At 42.6% G+C, this 25,270-nt stretch overlaps 1 long non-coding RNA gene across 1 annotated transcript; it reads left to right on the top strand.

Annotated features, from left to right (window-relative positions):
* Positions 1 to 186: 186 nt before the first annotated feature.
* LOC117071581 lies at positions 187 to 24,115 on the top strand. Its single transcript, XR_004432364.1, has 4 exons — positions 187 to 361; positions 6,058 to 6,121; positions 21,405 to 21,499; positions 23,661 to 24,115. It is a non-coding gene; the product is annotated as an uncharacterized LOC117071581 (long non-coding RNA).
* The last annotated feature ends 1,155 nt before the right edge of the window (positions 24,116 to 25,270 follow it).

Here is a 25,270-nt window from a genome sequence, read left to right as displayed (position 1 = left end):
GACCTCGTGATCTGCCCTCCTCGGCCTCCCAAAGTGTTGGGATTACAGGCGTGAGCCACCACGCCCGGCCTTAACTGCTTTTTCTACTGCATCTTGGCTGTGTGTGTGTGCGTGTGTGTGTGTGTGTGTGTGTGTGTGTAATGCACCCCCTACGGGGACATCCTGTTTCTAGCCTCTGCACCTTGCCAATGCCCAGTCCAGTGCCTGACTCAGTGCCTGAGTAAATGTGCGTTGGAGGAATGAACAGCCAGCAAAAGAGAGAGGACACTGGGCCTGGCAGCCAGAGCAGCTGGAAGAGAGGCCCCAAAACAAACAGAACCTCTGCCAGGAAATCTAACAACACAAGGCCCCATGGACGATTGTGAGTTGTTGTCTGAATGCTTCCTGTTTGCTTGCTTGAAACCAGACTTCCTACAGTGTCTATTCTGGTCCTCTCACTTTGACTTACGGCCTTTCAAAATGATCAGTTTCACCATTCATTCTGCCCTTTTGGCTCCTAGTTTCTGCAACAGACAGATTGAATCTTTATGCATTTATTCACGAAACACTTCTGGAGTTCCTATGATGTGCGATACACTAAGTCACCAGACTCAGGATTCTATGAGAGAACCTGGTGGGAAAGTCAGCAAAATAATAAAAAATTCACAATCTAGAGTGATAAGAGAACGAAACAGCAGGGCGACACTGGGAAGCAGACACTCACACCAAAATAATACATGATTGTGTTTTTTCTGAATTCATTTCCTTATATATGAGTGACTAATGAACCGGATTGGAGGTATTTGGGTCAGGAATGCCACTAATTATTTCCCAAACACCCAGCTGTGTGGTCATTCAGGGCAGCTAGGAACAAACACCAGCCCAACAGCGTTCAAACTTGCCAGGACCAAGCTTGGGGGCTTTGCCACAGCACCAGCAATTACTCACTTGGCATGCAGCCACTCCTCACTCTTACCTGCCCAAGGACCTCAGTCCTGCACTAGAGGGGTTTCCTGGGACAATGCTAAAACCAAACCAGCCCTGGGCAAACTGGGACAGTTGGTCACACTAAAGTCTGTGTGCTTTGCTGAACTTATGGGTCTGCACACACACCAGGACAGCTGGTCTGGATTGGGGATAATAGAGGGAGAGGCGTTCACTGTTGTGTGGAATCATAGCCTCAGCACCTGCCTCTCCAATCTGGCACCCTGCCAGCCCCAGCTCCTAAGATGCAGGCCACTCACACTTCCTGCCTGCTGACTCAGCCACACGTCAGCTGCTTAGTCCTGATGGAGGCAGGACAGGTGACCTTGAGCTAGTGAGGAGGGTGGAGACCCTGCTGCTCTTCTTCATCACTCTATCCTTAGCAGCTTAGCATGGTACTCCATGGAGCAGGGGTTCAGTAATGAATGAGTTAAGAGTGGTCTTAGTCTATCTCTGTTCAGTGGGGCTTAAAGCCTCTGACTCCTGCCATGTACTTCCATCTACCCGCCTCCTAAATTCTCCTCTGTTGCAACTCACGGGACACCAAGAACCCAGGGACCAGCCCAGAAAATGCATGCTGCCTGAAACCCAGTCCTCTCTCACTTTCCCACTCCGTGGGGACTCTTTTAAGGCTGCCCAGGCCCCTTTGGCCAATTCTGACTACCGCCTGTCCCCTTTCACCCTGAAGTGGCCTTGCCTTGTACTTGCCAGACTTCCCATGTGCTGCAGTTTCCTGGGCAGATCTCCAGCATGTTGGCTGCTCCGCTGCCCACAGCCTCAGGTCTGGCAGCTGCCTAGATGGGGACCCTATGTTTTACATACGTCCTCCTGAGCAATCTGCATGCTGACTTTTCTGAACTTCTGAGCTGGCAACGCTTTTGGGTTCTATCCCTACTCCACCTGTCTGCACCCTCAAGGTCAGTCACCATCAGTTGGGTGATGAGGGGGAAAACAAGGTATTAAGGGAAGTTCCAATCTTTTATTTTTCCCCATCAACACATTTACCATCAGCTACCACCTGAGTCCCTGGAGAGCTGTGAGGAGGGTGTAGGAGGAGCACGGGGCTATTTGTAGACTCACAACCTCAGAGCTGGAGGGAACTGTCTGGGTCACTGAGCCCAGCCTCCCACCTGAGCAGGAAAGCAGATTTGCTGTATTCTGTCAATAAATGGGAATTATGCTTTTGCTTCAATCTGCCTTCATGGGTCGCTCACTCCCTTTTGGGGGGTGTGCTTTGTGGTTAGATTGTGCCTACTGTTAGGACATTTTCCCTACATCTCTTGTAGTAAAATGAGCCCCTTGTTGTACATGTCATATTCCAATGTTGCACTCTTGGATTCTGGTAAGCTTACCCTGTCGGTACCACTGTGGGTTGAGATGAGATCTCCCCCTAAAGATGTGATGTTTCCCATCACTGATCCATCGTATCAGTCAGGATCCCGACAGGTGCACTCAAGTTAGGATAACGTGAGGAAAATTTATTTACAAAAGGACTACTTACCAAGTTATGGGTGGGATACACGGGAACCCCAGAGACAGTGCAGTGATCTGCCTTCACTAGCAGTAGAGATCTTACTCGTTAGGCCTTATGGATCAGGGGATAGACTGGTACTTTCTGGAACCCACAAAGTGGAGTCATGTATAGGAGCTGCCTATCAGAACCACCTAGGGGCTTTCCAAATGCACTCTCCACTTCCAGACTCCCCAGGAGAGATTCCTAGAGCAACTGCGGGGAATGCAGGCTGGTTACCAGGGCCTGTGAAGCAGAGAAGCTGAATTTCCTCACCAGATGTGAAGGCTGAGTTTGGGGCTAAGAAAGAGCAAAGTTGCCAGATTATAACATTGGTGAAAATATGAAAAACACATGAATACAAAAGCCAATAGTAATCATCACCTATAATGCCATATATGTAAATATGTAAATATATATACACATATATAAATTTATATTGCATGTGTATATATAAATATAAACATCTATTTTCCTAGGCATATATATGTGTTTACATTTACACATGTGTATGTGTATATATTTAAATATGTATATATATTTACATATATAGGAGATATTATAGATATTTTTACATACACATATTTTTATATATACACACATACATGTGCTTATATAAACATACTTTATATCTGTTTATATATAATTTATTTTTATTATAAAAAATATATCTTCATTATAAAAAATTCAAATACTCATAAATAAGCTTTCTCTTACCACTCAAACCCATCCCTTAGAGATAATAACCCCTATTTTCTTTTTTTGTTGTTGTTGCGATGGAGTCTGGCTCTGTTGCCCAGGCTGGAGTGCAGTGGTGCTAACTCGGCTCACTGCAAGCTCTGCCTCCCAGGTTTACGCCATTCTCCTGCCTCAGCCTCCCAAGTAGCTGGGACTATAGGCGCCCGCCGCCACGCCCAGCTAATTGTTTGCATTTTTAGTAGAGACGGGGGTTTCACTGTGTTAGCCAGGATGGTCTTGATCTCCTGACCTCGTGATCTGCCCGCCTCGGCCTCCCAAAGTGCTGGAATGACAGGTGTGAGCCACCACGCCCAGCCTTGGTATCTATCTTTACAGGCATTTATTTCATTTGTAGGTATACATGTGTCTACATTTTTAACACAGGTAGGATCTTAACATAGTACTGTTCTGTGACTTCCCTTTTCACTTACAATATTATTGGTATATTCATAGAATGTTCTCTCCTGCTTTATTCACTTAACTTTCAAAGATAACTTCCAGACTTTTTATAAACTGAAATATTTTACTGAATGGCTATAGTTGTTAAACCTCACCTTTGGCACTTCTTTGTTATTCCTGATTTTAACTTATTTTTTAAATTATACAAGTAGTATGTGGATACATTCACATTTTAAAAAATTCAAACTGTAAGGAAGAGGCCAGTCACAGTGGCTCACACCTGTAATCCCAGCACTTTGGGAGGCTTAGGTGCCTCGATCACCTGAGCCCAGGAGTTTGAGACCAGTCTAGGCAACATAGTGAAACTCCATCTCTACTAAAAATACAAAAAAAACTAGCAGGGTGTGGTAGCGCGCACCTATACTCCCAGCTATTCAGAAGGCTGAAGTGGGAGAATCGCTTGAGCCTGGGAGGCAGAGATTGCAGTGAGCTGAGATCCCACCACCATACTACCACGCAGGGATAGAGCCAGACCCTCTCTCAAACACACAAACAAATTCAAACTATAAGAAAGAAAAAAGAGCAGTTTGCCTTCCTCTTTTCCCCACCCATATTCCTGTCCAGCAATAGCCACCGTAACAGTCTCTCTTTATGCATTTACATGTATGAACATATTTACTTACTGGAATCACACTGTACCTATTGTTCTGCAACCTGCTTTTTACATACACGTAGACATCTACAGTGCCTTCACCAGCCTATTCAATGCCTTTACTGAGTTTGGAAAAAGGCACTCCTTTATCAAATAAATATTTTTTAAGTTAGCACAATCTGGTAAGCTCTGCCAAGGGTGCTTTCCAGAGTGTGGCCTGGCTCTGGCACGGCCTGGCTGTGCACCACACTCACACCCACTTATACTCTGAACTCCCTGAATGCCAGTGTGCTCGAGCCTCCAAGAGGGCACAGTCCACCTCCATATGAGGAATCTATGTCAGATTTGAAGTTGGGCAGGAGGCAGGGATTGGAGCAGCAGGTGAATAAGAGACTTCAGTGGGCTCTTAGAATACATGTGGGACTGGTTTTAACTACGTATGCATGTGTGTGCCAGTGAGAGTGAGTGCATGCTCTGCCAAGTGTTTGCATGGCTATGTGTGACAGTACTAAATTATATGAGGACAAGCAAGCTGTCACATCTCAGTATATGTCTAAGATGTCAATGAAGTTCCCTCGGCAGTGGCTCCCTTGTGCAGTGAACAACCCAGACAGCAGTAGGCAGCATCCCTGGAGGTGGACTTGTTTTTAACAGCTACATAGCAATGCATAAAATGGCTGTATCATAATTTAGCTACGTGTTCCCTTTCTGATGGATATTTAGCTTCCCACCCTCCCTTCCTCCCTCCATCTACCTACCTGTCTATTGTTATTACAAACAATGGTGTTAGGAATTTCGTTGTACTCACTTCTTTGATTATTTCTGTAGTATAGACTACTAGAAGCACAATTAATAGGTCAGAGGTAGGTGCACTTAAATTTTAAACACTATTGCCTTCTGGTATTTTTGTGCTCCAAACTGAATGATTGACAGTCCTTGTTTCATCATGACCTTTCTGGCTTTAAGTATAGTTAAAACAATTTTCTAGCTTTGGAGGCAAGATGTGGTATCTCATTGTTGTTTCCATTGCATTTCTTTGCTTACTAGCTAGGTTGAACATGTTTACATCTTTGCTTGCCAATTACTTTTGGTTGCTTGCTAATTATCTATTTGTGTCCTTACTCATTTATCTATTGCAAAAGACCATCTAATTTTAGCCATGACTGGATTAGATAACTAATTAGGTAACACTTATAATTATTGTTTACTAAGCATTTTTTTTGTGTGCCAGACATTATGCTAAGCACTTTGCACAGACTATTTTTCATTTAATTAACTTAGCGAAGAAGATACTTTGATCTCCACTTTAAAGATAAGAGACTAAGGCTTAGAGAACTAGAACAACATAGATCACTCACCTGGGTAAGTTGAAGATGCCACAGTTTGAGCCCAGCACTGACTACTTAGTCCTCTAACCACTCAGTTGTATTGTCACAAGGGTGTCTTGCAACTTCTTTAACATGTGATTCGTTGACTGATCCATTCATTCAACGAACACTGATTTCCCACACTGGGGCAAGCACAGACCTTTCTGGCACCCATGCCACAGTGGGTTTGCAAGGTGCTACCTATAAGCTCTACACATGTAGTGTGGCATGAGGGCTAAGCTTTGGACTGATAGGGACAAGGAGAGGGAGCTGTTACTAGAAACTGGAAAGAGTGGCTGGGTGGAAAAGGCCATTGACAGGAGAGTGGCTTTGGTAGAAGTGTCACCAATTTTATATGACCAGCAGCGCTAGAACTGAGAATAAACACCCTATCCTGACACTCCTCCCTCTCTCCCATCTCCTGCCAGTGCTTCCCATGGACCAGACACAACTGGAGGCTAAAGGATAAGGATACTCACTGAGGAAGTCCACGTGGGTCAGCCTCTCAGGGTAGAGTTGGGGAGGGCATGATAAAATATATCTAGGCTGGTTGTGGTGGCTCATGCCTGTAATCTCAGCACTTTGGGAGGTTGAGGAGGGTGGATCACTTGAGGTCAGGAGTTTGAGACCAGTCAAGACAACATGATGAAACCCCATCTCCACTAAAAATACAAAAATTAGCCAGGCATGGTGGCAGGTGCCACCCAGCTACTCAGGAGGCTGAGGCACAAGAACTGCTTGAACCTAGGAGGCAGAGGTCACAGTAAGCTGAGAATGTGCCACTGAACTCTAGCCTGGGAGACAAAGCGAGGCTCTAACTCGAAAAAACAAAAAGAAAGAAAAAGTATATCTAGAGGGACAAACAGAAGACATCCATCACCCTGTCTTCTGCACGTGTGCTGGATTCCCAGCAACAGCTGGGGATCCAACCATTTTGCTCACTGAACCAGGTACACCTTAATAGTGGCCACTTATGGGGTCTACTGGCCCAAGGCCTAGACAAGGCAGGTCACTGATGCAAGTTCATTGGAGAGAAAATGGGTTTGCAGGAGTTATGGGGTTACTGAGAATTTTAATTTATTGTAATTTTTATTTTAGGTTCAGGGATACATATGAAGGATTGTTATATGGGTAAACTCATGTCGCAGGGGTTTGCTGTACGCATTATTTCGTCACCCAGCTACTAAGCCTAGTACCCATTAGTTATATTTATTTATTTTTGAGACAGGGTCCTGCTAACTCTATGTTGATCTTTGTAAAAAAACTGCCAAACTCCCTTCCAAGGGGCTGTATAATTTTGCATTTCCCATCAGCCATGAATGAGAATTCCTCTTGCTCCACATTTTTGCCAGAAATTTGTGTTTCAGGTTTTTGGATTTTAGCAATTCTAATAGGTACATAATGATATATCTTGTTTTAATTTGCATTTCCCTAATGACAAATGATGTTGCACATTTTTTTCCATATGCGTATTTGCATATGGTCTTGCTATGTTGCCCAGGCTGGAGTGCAATGGCATGAACATGGCTCACTGCAGCCTTGACCTCCCGGGTTCAAGTGATCCTTCTTCTTCAGCTCCCAAGTAGCTAGGACCACAGGTCTGTGCTACTATACTTGGCTAATTTTTAAATTTAGCAGTATACATTTAAAATTAATCCATCTTTTCACACTTTGATAGCTCATTTCTTTTTATTGTTGGATACTATTCCATTGTACAGATATATCACATTGTATGTATCCATTCACCTATCAAAGAGCACCTTATTTGCTTCCAGTTTTTGGCAATTATGAATAAAGCTGCCATGAACATTTGTGTGCAGCTTTTTGCATGGATATACATTTTCAAATCAGTTGGGTAAATACCAACAGGTGTGATTGCTCAATCTCCTGGGCTCAAGCAACCTTCCCACCTCAGCCTCCCAGGTAGCTGAGACTACAGGTGCACAACACCATGCCTAGCTAATTTGAAAATTTTTTGTAGAGACGGGCTACCACTGTGTTGCCCAGGCTGGTCTCGAACTCCTGGGATTAAGCAAATCCTCTTGCCTCAAACTCTGAAGATATTCACTTTGCGATTTTAGGAGAACAGGGGAGGGAAATGTACTGATGGAACTATTAGGAGGAAAGTAATTAACATAAAGTAGGTTTTTTTTATGATTTATTTATCTATTTTTTTGAGATGCAGTCTTGCTCTGTCACCCAGGCTGGAATGCAGTGGGGCGATCTTGGCTCACTGCAAGCTCCTCCTTCTAGGTTCATGCCATTCTCCTGCCTCAGCCTCCCCAGTAGCTGGAACTACAGGCACCCGCCACCTCACCCGGCTAATTTTTTGTATTTTTAGTAGAGATAGGGTTTCACTGTGTTAGCCAGGATGGTCTCAATCGCCTGACCTCATGATCCGCCTGCCTTGGCCTCCCAAAGTGCTGGGATTACAGGTGTGAGCCACTGTGCCGGCCCTATTTCGCTCATTTTAAAATTTAGTTGTTTCTTTTCTTTTTCTTTTTTTTTTTTTTTTTTTTTTTTTGAGATGGAGTCTTGCTCTGTCACCAGGTTGGAGTGCAGTGGTGTGATCTCAGCTCACTGCGACACCCATCTCCTGGGTTCAAGTGATTCTCCTGCCTCAGCCTCCTGAGTAGCTGGGATTACAGGTGCGCACCACCATGCCCAGCTAATTTTTGTATTTTTAGTAGAGATGGGGTTTCACCATGTTGGCCAGGATGGTCTCGATCTCTTGACTTTGTGATCCGCCTGCCTCAGTCTCCCAAAGTGCTAGGATTACAGGTTTACAGGCGTGAGCCACCGTGCCCAGCGTTTTTTTGTTTTTTGTTTTAGATGAGAGTGTTGCACCCAGGCTGGAGTGCAATGGCGCGATCTCAGCTCTCTGCAACTTCTGCCTCTCGGGTTCAAGCGATTCTTCTACCTCAGTCTCCTGAGTAGCTGGTATTACAGGTGCCTGCCACCATGCCCAGCTACTTTTTTGTATTTTTAGTAGAGACAGGGTTTCACCATGTTAGCCAGGATGGTCTTGATCTCCTGACCTCGTGATCCCTCCGCCTTGGCCTACCAAAGTGCTGGGATTATAGGCATGAGCCACTGCGCCCGGCCCAGTTGTTTGTTTTCTCATTGTTGAGTTTTTAAGAATGTTTTTTGCGTTTCTCAGATGTGTTTCTCAATATTTTCTCCCAGTCTGTGGCTTGTCTTATTCTCTTAACACTGTCTTTCACACAGCAAATGTTCATTTTAATAAAGTGCAATTACATAAAGTCCAGCACATAGACTGTGCTTTTGGTGTTATGTCCGAATGGATTTTCCCTTATGTTTCCTTTTAGAAGTTTTATAGTTTTGTTTCACACTTAGATCTACAATCCATTTGAGGAAATTTTTGCAAAAGGTTTAAAGTCCGTGTTTAGGTTAATTTTTTTTTCCATATCAATGCCCAATTGTTCCAGCACCATTTATTTTAAAATTATCCTTTCTATATTGAAATTGCCTTTGCATCTTTGCCAAAAACCAGTTAACTATATTTATGTGGGTACTGAGATAGTTTCATTAAATAATACAACTAAAATGCTTAGCATAGGGCCTATTGTAGAATAACCAATTAGTGTTAGCTTTTATTAGCCTATGAACCTATTTCTTTGGTAGTGTGTTCAAATTAAAATAGAATAAGAAAATTAAGCTATATCATGGAATATGTGGATGTTATTTGGCTAAGTCCCATTTTAGACATGGTTTTAAAGCACACTTTTTAAAAATTTTAATCAAGAGAAGGGTTTTACCTTATGTATAGTACTCTGATGGACACTGTGTGTTGTGATGATAAAAATTATGAGATTGTTATTCTCTAGACTACGTTTCGATTTGGTAACAATGAACATCTTTATTCAGGAAAATGGTTTACACAGCAAAGTGACAATTATTTGCAGTATTTTTAACCAAGCTCTTTTCACATGTCACTTAATATCATAGATTTTCTTGATGTTTGAATTTCTCCACAACTTCGGAAAAACTTTTTTATATTTTAAGCCAGTCAAATTTAGCAGTGGGGAGTGGAAAAACTTAAAGGACCAACATATGGGGGTATAAAAATACGGTTAGATAAAAGAATAAGTTCTTGCTTTTGGCAGCAGGAAAATTATAGTTAACAATAATTTATTGCGTATTTCAAAATAATTACAAGAGAAGGTTTGGAATGTTCCCAACACAAAGAAAACATAAATGTTTGAGGCAATGGATATCACAATTACCCTGATTTGATCATTACACATTATTTACAGATATCAAAATATCACATATACCCCCAAAATATGTGTATTATATGCTAATGAGAAAATAAAAATAGCACCCATTTTACAAGGTCACTATGATTAACTCATTTATTAGATATAATATGCTTAAAATGGTGCCTGACACATTCAATAAATTTATTACCTTTTTAAAAAATAACCAACAGACAGAGATGTTAGGAAATGATTAAACCTTTCATTATTAGCAAAAGGTAAATAGACCCTGAAAGCTGCAACCAACAAAAAGATGCAGTTGGTGCTACAAGGTCAGGAAACTTGAAGATGCCTGTCCTCTCATCTTGGAAAGCCAAATAGACTTGACTCTAATCTAGACTCTAGAAATATAGATTTCTATGTGAGACTCTGGGAACAAGAACTTAAGTAGAAGACAAAAAGCCTGGGTGGGTTCTGTTGTGACTTTGAGAGTGATCTTGCTGTTTGTAGGTATGTGTTCTGGTTTTGTGACAAGACAACTAGCTTCATTGTATTTTAAGTTGTCAAGTTTCAAGGGATAATAATACCTGCGGGGTCAACTTCAGAAGGCTGTTAGAAAAATCACCTAGTATATGTGAATATATTCATAAGGTGTAAAATGATATTCAAACGTTAGATATTTAAGAGAATCTAGCTCTAGAAAAAGCCAGGCTAAAATTCTGAAAACACAGAAAGAGGAACCTCGTGTAGAAGAAACAAAACCAATATGAAAATCAAATAGGGAGGGACCTTCATACAGAAGAAGCATAGCTCAGAGGTTAATTCTTTATCATAAAAGCTGCTGTATAAGACAGCTATAATAAGAAACAAGATAGTCACTCTGTGAATTTAGGACAACAGGGGAGGGAAATGTCCTGATGAAACTATTAAGAGTAAAGTAATTAACATAAGGTAGTATTTTTTTATTATTTATTTATTTATTTATTTTTATTTTTATTTTTTTGAGACGGAGTCTCGCTCTGTCGCCCAGGTTGTCGTGCAGTGGCGGGATCCCGGCTCACTGCAAGCTCCACCTCCTGGGTTCACGCCATTCTCCTGCCTCAGCCTCCTGAGTAGCTGGGACTACAGGCACCCGCCACCAAGCCCGGCTAATTTTTTTGTATTTTTAGTAGAGACGGGGTTTCACCCTGTTAGCCAGGGTGGTCTCTTCTGACCTTGTGATCCGCCCACTTCGGCCTCCCAAAGTGCTGGGATTACAGGCGTGAGCCACGCGCCTGGCCTAAAGTAGTATTTAAATCAATTAGAAGCCATAAGAAAGAGTAGAATTGATAAGTAAATACAAGATGGTGGCTGGGTGTGGTGGTTCACACCTATAATCCCAGCATTTTGGAGGCTGAGATGGGAGGATTACTTGAGCCCAAGAGTTTGTGACCGGCCAGAGCAACATAGGAAAACCTAGTCTCTACAAATAAAAATAAAAATAGGCAGGGTGCTATGGCTCATGCCTGTAATCACAGCACTTTGGGAGGCCAAGGCATGTGTATCACCAGGTCAGGAGTTTGAGACCAGCCTGGCTAGCATGGTGAAAACCCATCTCTAATAAAAATACAAAAAATTAGCTGGGTGTGGTGGTGCACACCTGTAGTCCCAAGTACTCAGGAGGCTGAGGCAGGAGAATGGCCTGCCCTGGCAGGTGGAGGTTGCAATGAGCTGAGATTGTGCCACTGCACTCCAGCCTGGGCGACAGAGCGAGACTCTGTCTCAAAAAAAAAAAAAAAATATATATATATATATATATATATATATAAGTTACCTGGGCAAGGTAGTGTGAGCCTGTGGTCTCAGCTACTTAGGAAGCTGAGGTGGGACGATCACTTGAGCCAGGGAGGTCGAGGCTGCAATAAGTCATGATTGCATTTCTGCACTCCAGCCTGGGTGACAGAGTGAGATCCTGTCTTAAAAACAAAAAAAAGACGAAATTTTTTTTGTTTTTGAGACAGAGTCTGGCTCTGTCGTCCAGGCTGGAGTGCAGTGGCACAATCTCGGCTCACAGCAAGCTCCACCTCCCAGGTTCACACCATTCTCCTGCCTCAGCCTCCCGAGTAGCTGGGATTACAGGCACCTGCCACCACGCCTGGCTAATTTTTTGCATTTTTAGTAGAGACGGGGTTTCACCGTGTTAGCCAGGATGGTCTTGATCTCCTGACCTCGTGATCCACCCACCTCAGCCTCCCAAAGTGCTGGGATTACAGGCGTGGATGATCTTATCTCCTGACCTCGTGATCCACCCACCTCAGCCTCCGTGCTGGGATTGCAGGTGTGAGCCACCGTGCCCAGCCCGAAATGTTTTCAAAAAGATAATGTAAACAGATAATCCTTTGAATCCTAGTCAAGAAGCAGGAATAATTACAATTAGAATGAAGAAAAGGCTATATGATTAGGTGTAGGATAGTTCTATGTGTTGAGGGTAGCTAGCCTGGTCATCACAATAATGCTGTTAGATGTCCTGCCTGAATGAACCCAGTGGGATGTTCCCTGAGAGGCATTATGGGGCAGCATTCCCTATCCTCATTTGGTTGATTTATCAAGTGCTCGGTTTTGCATCTCAGAATGCTGATTTTTGTCTCAGAGCCATTTCTCACAGGCAGACTCACAATAGCCAAGTTCATAAGACTGGTGTATAAATCCAAGTACCAATTTATAAATTAAAAATGAGAAACATAACTGAGGCTGGAAAACAGCCCAATCATATTAACTCACAACAAAGGAAGTCTGTTAGATAAACTGAGCATTTAATAACAAGATATCCTTGTGAAGAATGTAAACTAGATAAAAACGTTCATTTTACAATAAGGATCACCTTGTCAGCTAGACCAGCATATGTGAAATTCAGCCACTGAAACTGCCTATCCCCTGGACCGTGCTGAGATGAACACTGCTGATCACTGCATCTCTGACTCTCCTTTGATTCTGCTTCTACGAGGACCAACCTTCCCCTCTTTATGATTGACACTGGCTTGTTTCAGATAGGTCAGTGCATTCAAAAGTCAAATGAACAATGGCAGTCCTGGGAGTGGCTCCATCATTTTAGTTACAGAGCTCAGGGACATGGATCCATGGTCTGCAGACAGGTTCTGGGAGATACAGGAAGTTTCTCAACTAGATGGAAAACTTTAAAATCTAGTTTTTGCAATTTTCTGACGAGAGAATCTACAGGCTTCATGAGACCCTCAAAGAGGCCCACACACTAAAAACAACAATTACAATCTTCAAACATCTCTACTATGATCCTTTTGAGTTGGGTTTGCAGTTTAATTCTCAGTAGATTATTTTATCCTCGCGCTCAGAAGAAACTCACATTTGCCCCAGAGTGCTGACAGCACAAGTATACATTAACAAATAAATTTGAGGCCAGGTGCAGTGGCTCACGCCTGTAATCCCAGCACTTTGGGAGGCTAAGGTGGGAGGATCACAAGGTCAGGAGTTCAAGACCAGCCTGACCAACATGGTGAAATCCTGTCTCTACTAAAAATACAAAAATTAGCTGGGTGTGGTGGTGCATGCCTGCAATCCCAGCTATTCAGGAGGCTGAGGTAGGAGAACCGCTTGAACCCGGGAGGCGGAGGTTACAGTGAGCTGAGATTGTACCATTGTACTCCAGCCTGGGTGACAGAGCGAAACTCCATCTCAAAATAATAATAATAATAATAATAATAATTTGAAAAATATCAATGAAATAGGCAATTTTCTATAAAAATATGTATTATCAAAATTGATAAAACATAGAGTAAAAAACCTGACTGGACCAGTAAGTCAGGCAGAGACTGAGAAAGTTTTCAAGAATAATATTGGAAAGCAATCTCACACATGAAAATATGCAGTATGGAGACTGTAAGCATCATGGGGAAGACTGGAAGTCATAAACATGCTCATTTCTGGAACTGTCTATGGGCCCATGGGGCAAAGCAATGGGTATGCCTGCATCCAATCATCTTGAAGTAGGGGGAACTTGGGACCTGGAGAACAGGGGAGAAGGATTTAGTCCAAGTGAGCCTTTGAGTCCATCTTGCCCTCTTGCTGCTGGTGGAGGGAGAGTGTTTGAATACTAATCCTTTCAGGAGCAGATCTTCTCAGTCCCTCCCTCTCTTGCCCAGAGGAGCTACTGCTAAACAAGACACATGAGTAAGACTGCCGGGGACACCAGCGGATGAAGCAACAGAACTAACAACCAAACAAACAGCATAGACTCCCATGTGACTTAGTTGGCATTCTGGTTTTCTCTCTTTGAGCATAAGTATCCTTTGGCCTGAGTAAATTTCCAGGAATTATCATAAAAGGGAAGATAAAAGAGGGTAAGGGAAGGTAAAATGGGAGTTTAGAATCATTTAATGTAAGCTCATTTGATACTACTGACGAAATGGGCTCTATCAGGTAGATATAGATGAAAAATCGAAACTAAAACATTAGCAGATGTAATTAAACAAATAATGAAAGAAAAACTCACTATAGTTGTGCTACGCATATCAATAATGTAAGAAAAATTCAATAAGTAAGCCTATTAATATACTACTTTAAAACTATAGATCAAATGTAAAAATGATCATCTTTGGCTGGGCATGGTGGCCCACACCTGTAATCCCAGCACTTTGGGAGATGGAGGCGGGTGGATCACAAGGTCAGAAGTTTGAGACCAGTCTGGCCAACATAGTGAAACCTCGTCTCTACTAAAAATACAAAAACTAGCCGGGCATGGTGGCACACGCCTGTAGTCCCAGCTACTCGGGTGGCTGAGGCAGAAGAATTGCTTGAACCTGGGAAGCAGAGGTTGCGGTGAGCCAAGATCGTGCCACTGCACTCCAGCCTGGGTGACAGAATGAGACTCCATCTCAAAAAAAAAAAAAAAAAAAAGATCAACTTTTTTGGAAGGGGAAAATCAGTCAATACAATTCAATAGCCATTTCTAACAAAAATTAATTATAAAAATAGATGGTACCTCTTTAGCATCACTTTTCAAAAAATTGCAATAAAATATACAGAGTCTAAAATTTACCATCTTAACCATTTTTAAGTGTACAGTTTGGTGGCATTAAGAACATTCACTTTCTAGTGCAGCCATCACCACCATCTATCTCCACAATTCTTTTCATCTTGCAAAACTGAAACTCTGTACACATTTTTTTTTTTTTTTTTTTTTTTTGAGACAGAGTCTCACTCTGTCGCCCAGGCTGGAGTGCAGTGGCGGATCTCAGCTCACTGCAAGCTCCGCCTCCCGGGTTTACGCCATTCTCCTGCCTCAGCCTCCCGAGTAGCTGGGATTACAGGCGCCCGCCACCTCGCCCGGCTAGTTTTTTGTATTTTTTTAGTAGAGACGGGGTTTCACCGTGTTCGCCAGGATGGTCTCGATCTCCTGACCTCATGATCCGCCCGTCTCGGCCTCCCAAAGTGCTGGGATTACAGGCTTGAGCCACCGCGCCCGGCTGACTCTGTACACATTAAGCAATGACTTTTCATTCCTCCCTCCCCTCAGTGCTTGGCAACCATCATTCTACTTTCTATCTCTAAGAATTTGATAACTCTAAGTACCCCAATCTAAAAAGTCATACAGTATATATCTTTTTGAGACTGGTTTATTTCACTTAGCATAATGTCCTCCAGGTTCATCAGTGTTGTCGTATGTGTCAGAATTTCCTTCCTTTTTAAGGTGGAATAATACTCCATCTCATATATATACACCACATTTTGTTTATCCATTCATCTGTCAATGGACACAAGATACTTCTACCTTTTGGCTATGTGAATAATGCTGTTTGAATATCCATGTATAAATATCTCTTTGAGACCCTGCTTTCAATTCTTTTGGTTATATGCCCAGAAGTACAATTGCTGAATCATACAGGAATTCTAATTTTTTGTGGCTGTACTATTTTACACTCCCACCATCAACACACAAGAGTTCCAATCTCTCCACATCTTTGCCAACACTTATTGTTCTGTTTATATAGTAGCCATCCTTAGAACACATTATTATTATTATTATTATTGAGACAGAGTCTTGCTCTATTGCCCAGACTGAGTGCAGTGGCACGGTCTTGTCTCACTGCAACCTCCGCCTCCCAGTTTAAAGCAATTCTCCTGCTTCAGCCTCTCAAGTAGCTGGGACTACAGGTGCATACCACCACACCTGGCTAATTTTTTTTGTATTTTAGTAGAGACGAGGTTTCACCATCTTGCCCAGGCTGGTCGCGAACTCCTAAGCTCAGGCATTCCGCCCGCCTCAGCCTCCCAAAGGGCCGGGATTACAGGTGTGAGCCATCACGCCCGGCCAGAACACATTTTTTTTTTCTTTTTGAGACAGAGTCTCATTCTGTTGCCCAGGCTGGAGTGCAGTGCCTGCGATTTCGCTCACTGCAACCTCCACCTCCCAGGTTCAAGTGGTTCTCCTGCCTCAGCCTCCTGAGTAGCGGGACTATAGGTATATGCCACCATGCCCAGCTAATTTTTGCATTTTTAGTAAAGATGAGGTTTCACCATGTTGGCTGGGATTACAGGTGTGAGCCACTACGCCCAGCCCAGAACACAATTTTTTAAAAAGATATTCCAACTAAATCAGCATTTGCCAGAAACTAGTCTACAATGGAATGTCATATCAATATTATCATATCAACATGATATAATATCATATCAATCAATATTGTCATATCAGTAATATCAATATTATTTAATTTTGCTTTAAAACTCGGGCTACATCAGTAAGACATGAAACATAAATAAAAAATATAAATATTTTAAAGGAAGATAGAAAATACTATTTTAGTTATAATAACAAAAAACAAAGCAGGCTGGGTGCCTGTAATCCTAGCATTCTGGGAGGCCGAGGTGGGCGGATGGCCTGAGGTGAGGAGTTTGAGACCAGTCTGACCACCATGGTGAAACCCTGTCTCTACTAAAAATAGAAAATAATTAGCCAGACATGGTGGGGTGCGCCTGTAATCCCAGCTACTCGGGAGGTTGAGGCAGGGGAATTGCTTGAACCAGTGGAGTGGAGGTTGCAGTGAGCAGAGATCCTGCCACTGCACTGCAGCCTGGGTGACAGAGAAAGACTGCATCTCAAAAAACAAACAAACAAACACACAAAACCACAAAAACAAAGCAATCAACTGAAAAATTATTTAAAAAAATTTTAAGGACAGAGTGTGGTGATACACATCTGTAATTCCAGCACTTTAGGAGTTTGAGGCAAGAGGATTTGCTTGAGCCCAGGAGTTCAAGAGCAGCCTGGGCAACACAGTGGTAGCCCGTCTCTACAAAAAATTTTCAAATTAGCTAGGCATGGTGTTGTGCACCTGTACTTCCAGCTACCTGGGAGGCTGAGGTGGGAGGACTGCTTGAGCCCAGGAGATTGAGGCTGCAGTGAGCTATGATTGTGTCACTGCACTCCAGCCTGGGAGACAAAGCAAGACTGTCTCAAAATATATATATATATAAATGTATATGTACACATTTTTTTTCTAAAGACCAGTTTACAATAGATATATAGAATTAAGGTATACAATAGATATATAGAATTAAGTAGCATTGTAATATATTATCAATGACTAGCTTGAAAATATAAAAAAATTTCATCCACAGTTTCAATAAATCATAAGTGAATTATTAACAAAAAATATAATGCTCATAAGCATTTCTCTTTAATATTTCACTGTTAAGGAAACAAAAATATGAGAAGTGTTTTTTGTAAAGCTGAATAAATGGGGAAAAAAGACAGCAGATTTCTTTCTTTTTTTACTTTTTTGGGATGGAGTCTAGCTCTGTTGCCCAGGCTGGAGTGCAGTGGCACGATCTCGGCTCACTGCAACCTCTGCCTCCCAGGTTCATGCCATTCTCCTAACTCAGCCTCCCGAGTAGCTGGGACTATAGGTGCCCGCCACCATGCCTGGCTAGTGTTTTTTTTGTATTTTTAGTAGAGACGGGGTTTCACCGTGTTAGCCAGGATGGTCTCGATCTCCTGACCTCGTGATCCGCCTGCCTGGGCCTCCGAAGTGCTGGGATTATAGGCGTTAGCCAGGATTACAGGTGTTAGCCACCGCGCCTGGCCCGACAGCAGATTTCTTAATGGGCCATCCAGATACTGTGAAGATGAAAATATTTCTCCCTGCTTCCCCAAATTGTTTCTGGCAAATGCAATTCCAATTAAAATCTTGGCAGGATATTTCTTAAACAACTGACGAAATTATTCTAGTTAACCTAGAGGCATAAACAGATCAGATTTTCAAATAAAATTCAGAAGAAGAGCAATGAACAGTAAAAAGACAAGCTCTAGTAGATACTAAAGCATATTATATAGCAATGAGATTAAAATGTCATGGGTCTTGAATAAAAACATGCTGTTGAAGCAAAAATAGCAAGAATAGTGGAAAAGCTCAGATCTAGAATCTATTATGTATAAAAAGTTGACATATGGTAAAGAAGGCCTCACACAAAACCATGGGGAAGAGGAGAGTTGATATATTTGTTAGAACAATTGATTAGAAATGGCTGGGTGCAGTGGCCTGTAATCCCAGGACTTTGGGAGGCCAAGATGGGTGGATCATGAAGTAAAGAGATCAAGACTAGCCTGGCCAACGTGGCGAAACTCCGTCTCTACTAAAAATATGAAAATTAGCTGGGAACGGTAGCACGTGCCTGTAGTCCCAGCTACTCGGGAGACTAGGGCACGAGAATTGCTTGAACACAGAGGCCGATGCTGTGGTGAGCTGAAACTGCACCACTGCACTCAAGCCTGGGTGACAGAGAGAGGCTCTGTTTCAAAACAAAACAAAACAAAAGAACAGTTGGCTAGAGACTTGGAAACGGAGCAATTTGCATGCTTATCATATACCAACTTTTTTTTTTTTTAAATCACACTTCAGAAAAACAAGTTTCTGGTCTAACTAGGGAAGAGGCAAACAAATTTCTTCCTTCCTTCCTTCCTTCCTTCCTTCCTTCCTTCCTTCCTTCCTTCCTTCCTTTTATTCCTTTCTTCCTTTCTTTCCTCTCTCTCTCTCCTCTCTCTCTCTCTCTCTTTCTTTGTTTCTTCTTTCTTTCTCAGAGTCTTGCTCTATTGCCCAGGCTGGAGTATAGAGGCACAATCATAGTTCACTGTAACCTAAACTCCTGAGGTCAAGTGATTTTCCTACCTCAGCTTCCTGAGTAAGGCACGTGCTGCCACACCTGGCTAATTTATTTTTAACTTTTAGTAGAGAGGGTATCTTTCTATGGTGCCCAGGCTATACTGACAAATTTCAGTGTAACAAGGGAAGTACTATTGCAGAAGGAAGAATAAAGTGTGTGTAACACAGAAGAGGGGCGTCCTAATTATACCCAGAGGAATCAAGACAGCCTTGACCAATGAGCAGGCATTTATACTGGAATTTGAGGGATGAGTGGGAGTTTGATAGAGATAAGAGAGAACACCCACACAAAGGTGAGGTCATAAAAAGGCCCAGCATCCTGAATGGAATGAATAGAAGGAGGTGGGCAGAAACATGTCCATGAATTGAGGGAGCTGCTTGCCTGAACGCCTTCCACAAGTGTAGTACCCTTCCAACAATTTTAGGAGACTGTGTCAACATGATGATAGTTTAGACCAGCAGTCCTCAAAGTGAGATTCATGAACCCCTGGAGGCCCTTGAGATCTTTTTAGAGGGTCTGCAAGGTCAAAATTATTTTCATTGTAATGTTAGGTCATTATTTCTCTTTTTCACTGTTATTGTCATGAGTGTACAGTGGAGTTTTCTAGAGACTACATGATGTGTGATATTGTAACAGATAAAATGTAGAGGACTGGTGCGGTGGCTCATGCCTGTAATCTCAGCACTTTGGGAGGCTGAGGTGGGCATATCATGAGGTCAGGAGATTGACACCATCCTGGCTAACACGGTGAAACTCTGTCACTACTAAAAATACAAAAAATTAGCCGGGCGTGGTGGTGCATGCCTGTAGTCTCAGCTACTTGGGAGGCTGAGGCAGGAGAATTGCTTGAACCCTGGAGGCGGAGGTTGCAGTGAGCCGAGATTGCACCACTGCACTCCAGCCTGGGCAACAGAGCAAGACTCCATCTCAAAAAAAAAAATGTAGAGGAAAATAGGGGACTCAATCAAGCTGTCTTGTGCTGAGCCAAACACTAAGGATGGGCCGTGAAACCCAAAGTTTGAGAACTTTGATTTAGACTCTGATGGAAAGTTATTAGAGGAAACACTATTAACAGAAGTCAAGTTCATGAGAAGTTTTCCTAAAAGTAGCTCCTTCCCCATTAACCAGAGCCTCAAATTCTGTTTTGGCCCTATCCTTCCCTGGGGTTATGTTAGAAGTGGGTATGCCCTTGGAGATAGTTTTGAAAAGGTAAATTGGTAAAGTGAATTAAATGACCATCAATTCTTTGAAACCTGTTTCAAAAGATAGAATTTATCTCCCTACCCCTTGAATCTAGGTCAGTTTTGTATCATTCTTTCATAAAATATAGCAGAAGTGTTATCATACAACTTCCAAGGAAGACCAGGCTCATGCTATTGTATTCCTGAAAGTACTGTGCTCTGAAAGACTATGAGGAAAGAGAGGACCCAGCTAAACAGCTATCTCAGCTCATCTGTCACCTACAGCTTCTCCATAAGAGAGTCCAGGCAACAGTACCAGAAGGATTGCCCAGTCCACCCACAGAATCAAGAAAAATAATAAATTGCTGTTTTAAGCCACTAGGTTTGGGGCGTTTCTTACGGAGCAACAGATGCTTGATAGAATTGGGGACTAACTGCCTGGCCTCAAATGCATAAGTTTGTATTTTATCTTCTGGATCAGGGTTTCTCAACATGAAATGATTGACATTTTAGGCTGATAATTCTTTTTCTTGTTTGTTTTGAGACAGAGTCTCACTCTCTCGCCCAGGCTGGAGTGCAGTGGTGCGATCTCGGCTCACTGCAAGCTCCGCCTCCTGTGTTCATGCCATTCTCCTGCCTCAGCCTCCCGAGTAGCTGGGACTATGGGTGCCCGCCACCACGCCTGTATTTTTAGTAGAGACGGGGTTTTACAGTGTTAGCCAGGATGGTCTCAGTCTCCTGACCTCATGATTCGCCCGCCTCAGCCTCCCAAAGTGCTGGGATTACAGGCATGAGCCACCGCGCCCAGCCGAGGCTGGTAATTCTTTGTTGAAGGGGGCTGCCCTGTGCATTACAGGATGCTTAGCAGCATTCCTGCTGCCACTAGATGACAGTGACAGCTCCATCCAGTTGTGACAACCAAAAATATCTCCAGACATTGCCAAATGTCCTCTGGGGGACAAAATCGCACCCCTCCTTTAGAACCATAGGCTAAACCATTCTGAGAATAAGAATCACCTGGGGGGTTATTAAAACTAGATTTCCAGACTCCTCCCCTAGAGATTCTTATCTATCGTGTCCAGATTATGACCTGCAATGTGAATTTTTTAAATGCTCAAGGTATTCTTATCAGAGGAATGTGAGAACTGCTACAGTACAGACCAGGAACCAACAGAGGTCTGACCTGCTCATTTTGTGTTTCAGGAAGATCCTTCTGGAAGCAGTTGGAAGATAAATCGGGTAGGATGTGGGGGGATGCAGAAAAGAGAATAGAATTGGAGGCTATTACTTAAATTCAGGTGAGAAATAACAAGAAGGTTGTATAGGGCAGTGGTGGTGGGGTGCATTTCAAAAATATTTCTAAGGCAGAATCAGTGAAATTCATGATGAATTGGATATTGGGGAGAGGAGGGCTTAAGAAAAAAAATGAGGCCAGGCGCTGTGGCTCACGCCTGTAATCCCAGCACTTTGGGAGGCTGAGACGAGTGGATCATGAGGTCAAGAGATCGAGACCAGCCTGGCCAACATGGTGAAGCCCCGTCTGTACTAAAAATACAAAAATTAGCTGAGTGTGGTGTTGCACGCCTGTAGTCCCAGCCACTTGGGAGGCTGAGGCAGGAGAATCACTTGAACCCAGTAGGCGGAGGTTGCAGTGAGCCGGGATTATACCACTGCACTCCAGCCTGGCGACAGAGTGAGACTCCATCACAAAAAAAAAAAAAAAAAAGAAAAAGAAAAAAAAAAAAAAAAAATTAGCAAAAAGTAAAGAACTTTTATACTTCAAGTGATATCATCAAGCAAGTGAAAAGACAATGTGCAAAATGGGAGAAAATATTTGCAAATTATAAATCTGAAAAGGGACTTGTATCCAGAATATGTAAGAACTCTTATGACCGACAATAAAAAGACTAACAACCCAATTAAAAAATGGGCAAAGATCTGAATAGACATGTTTTCAAAGAAGATACCCGAATGGCCAATAAACACATGAAAAGATGCTCAACATCATTAGCCATCAGGGAAATGCCAAGCAAAACCGCAGTGATACACCACTTCATACTCACTAGGGTGGTTATAATCAAGAAGACTGATTATGACAAGTGTTGGCAAAGATGTGAAGAAATTGAAACCCTCACTCATTGCTGGTGGTTACGTAAAATGGTATAGTCTCTATGGAAAACAGTCTGGCAGTTCCACAAATGGTTAAACAGAGTTACCATATGACGCAGTGTCTACCTGCTCCTAGGTAGATACCCAAGACAAATAAAAACAAGCTGGGCACAGTACACCTGTAATCTCAGCACTTCGAGAGGCCAAGCTGGGAGGACTGCTTAAGCCCAAGAGTTTGAGACCAGTCTGGGCAACATAGTGAAACCCCATCTCTACAAAAAATAAAAAAAAAATTAACTGGGCATGGTGGTGCATACCTGTAGTCCCAGCTACTTGGGAGGCTGAGGTGGGAGGATTGTTTGAGTCGAGTAGTTAAAGTGTCAGTAAGCTATGTTCATGCTACCACACCCTCACCAGGGTGACAGAGTGAGACCTCATCTATTAAAAAAAAAAAAGTCCCTATAAGAATTTGGATACAAATATTAATAGGAGCACTAGTCACATAATGGGCAAAAAGTGGAAAATGTCTATAAAGTAATGAATAAATGTGCTATATTAAATATCAATACAGTGAAATATTATTCAGCAATAAAAGGAAATAAAGTGCTGATACATACTACAACATGATGAACTTTGAAAACCTTATGCTAAGTGAAAGTAGCCAGTCTCAAAAGACCACATATTATATGACTACGTATTTATGAAATGTCCAAAATAGGCAAAACTGGCCAGGCATGGTAGTTTGCGCCTGTAGACCCAGCTACTCAGGAGGCTGAGGCCAAAGGATCACTTGCAAAACTAAAGGGACACACAGTAGCTTAATGGTTACCCAGGGGTGGAGGTGGGACATGAATTGGGGGAAAGGGGAATGTGACTGCTAAAAGGTACAAGGTTGTTTCTTTGTTTTTTCTTTTTTTCTTTCTTTTTTTTTTTTTTTGAGATGGAGTCTTGCTCTATCACCCAGGCTGGAGTGCAGTGGCATGATCTTGGCTCACTGCCACCTCTGCCTGCTGGGTTCAAGTGATTCTCCTGCCTCAATCTCCCAAGCAGCCGGGACTACGAGTGTGCACCACCAAGGCTGGCTAATTTTTGTATTTTTAGTAGAGACAGGGTTTCACTGTCTTGACCAGGCTGGTCTCTAACACCTGACCTCAAGTAATCCACCTGCCTTGGCCTCCCAAAATGCTGGTATTACAGGCATGAGCCACTGCACCCTGCCAAGGTTTCTTTTTAGGGTGACAAAATGTTCTGAAACTGATTTGTGGTGATAACTGCACCACTGTGAATATACTAAAAACCACTGAATTGTGTAATTTATTTTATTTTTCTTTTTGTTTTTTTCTTTAATAGGAGACAGAGTCTTCCTATGTTTCCCAAGCCGGAGTGCAATGGCCACGATCTCATTACTAATCAGCACAGGAGTTTTGACCTGCTCTGTTTTGGACTTGGGCAGAGTCCTCTTTCTTAGGCAACTTGACGGTCCCCCCAATCCTCATGGACACCCGTGGGTACAGTGCATTACTGCCCAGAATTCCTGGACTTGATCAATTCCCCCACCTAACCCTCCTGAGTAGCTGGGACCACTGGCATGTGTCACTGTGCCCAGCAAATTGTATTCTTTAAAAATGGGTGAGTTGTAATGATATGTGTGTTAAATCTCAATAAAGCTTGAGTTTCTAGCTTTAATAACTGGAAACATGGTGTCACCATTAGCCAAAATTGGGACTATAGGAGGAAGAATGTGTTTGGGGGGAAAATGAGCCTTGGACCTATTGAGTGGCTGTGATAAGCACACAGTAAATGTCTTGCTCTGGAACACAGGAAAGAAGATGGGGCTGGAAATAATAATGCAAATAAACAATCATTTATCGTGCATTTGTTTACATTCCAGGTGCTGTGAATATGTTGTTTACGTACACTGCCTGGTAGGTTGCATACGTATACTGTTTATTGTTTCTGCTCCCTCTTCCCCTGTGTAAGTCAATGAGAGGAGGGCCTTCATCTCTCTTACCTAATGCTGTCTCCAGCACCTACAGCACAGGCTGGCAGAGAGTTGGCATACAGCATTTACTGGGTGAATAGAAATGCAGTATCTTTTAACTTCATAACAATCCTTTGTGGTAGGTTTTTGTTCCCATTTCACACGATTTTCTTAAGACCAAAAAGCTAGTAAGTGACAGTGGTCTGTCTGCATTCCAAGTCACAATGCAATGCTATAATCTCTCAATCTCCCAGAATGAATCTGGAACAAAGGAAAGCAGTAAAGGTCATGTAAACCCAATTTGTGCAAATTCATAATAACTGTATATGAAAATCCAACTGGGTTAGGTGCTGGAGTTAATACAATGATAAACTGGACAAGAATCTGAAGAAAAATACATTTAAGACAAAATCCATAAGACTTGGCGCATAACCTTGCTAGTTCAAGAAGCTCTTTCACATTTATTATCTTAGTTAACCCCCACAAATAGCCTAATAAGTAGGTTTTATTACCATTCCAATCAGGCTTTTGTCCTCCACTGAAACTGTACTCCCCAAGGTGACTTCTGTGTTGCTAAATGCAACAGGTACTCGCTTCAGGCACAACATTTAAGGGAGCACCAAAAAACTAAGTGATCAAGATGAATAACATTTTTATTTTTTAAAATTAAAATTAATGGAAAAAATCCATGAATAACAAAATACCAACATTTAAAATAAAGAGGATCCTCAGGACTGGGCCTGCCTACCTGAAAGCCCCAACGGAACCCCTCATTCACGATAGGATTGAATGACCTCGAACTAAAGTGTCACATACTTCCTGCTTGTGATGCTCGTGAGCCCGAACGAAGGCTGAAAAACTTCAGGGGGAGCCATTCTGCCCATCATCCCTAGTTCCAGCGCAGCGCAGCATGCACCACGCAGGTGGAAACTGACCCCGTGCTTTTGGAAAAGGCTGGAACTGAGGGTGCTTGTGCCCG

This window comes from Trachypithecus francoisi, unplaced genomic scaffold (genome assembly GCF_009764315.1).
Source record: "Trachypithecus francoisi isolate TF-2019V2 unplaced genomic scaffold, Tfra_2.0 Lachesis_group3, whole genome shotgun sequence".
NCBI classification, from domain to species: Eukaryota; Metazoa; Chordata; class Mammalia; order Primates; family Cercopithecidae; genus Trachypithecus; species Trachypithecus francoisi.
Note: the sequence above shows the minus strand (reverse complement) of the source record. Positions and strands in the feature narration are given on the sequence as shown.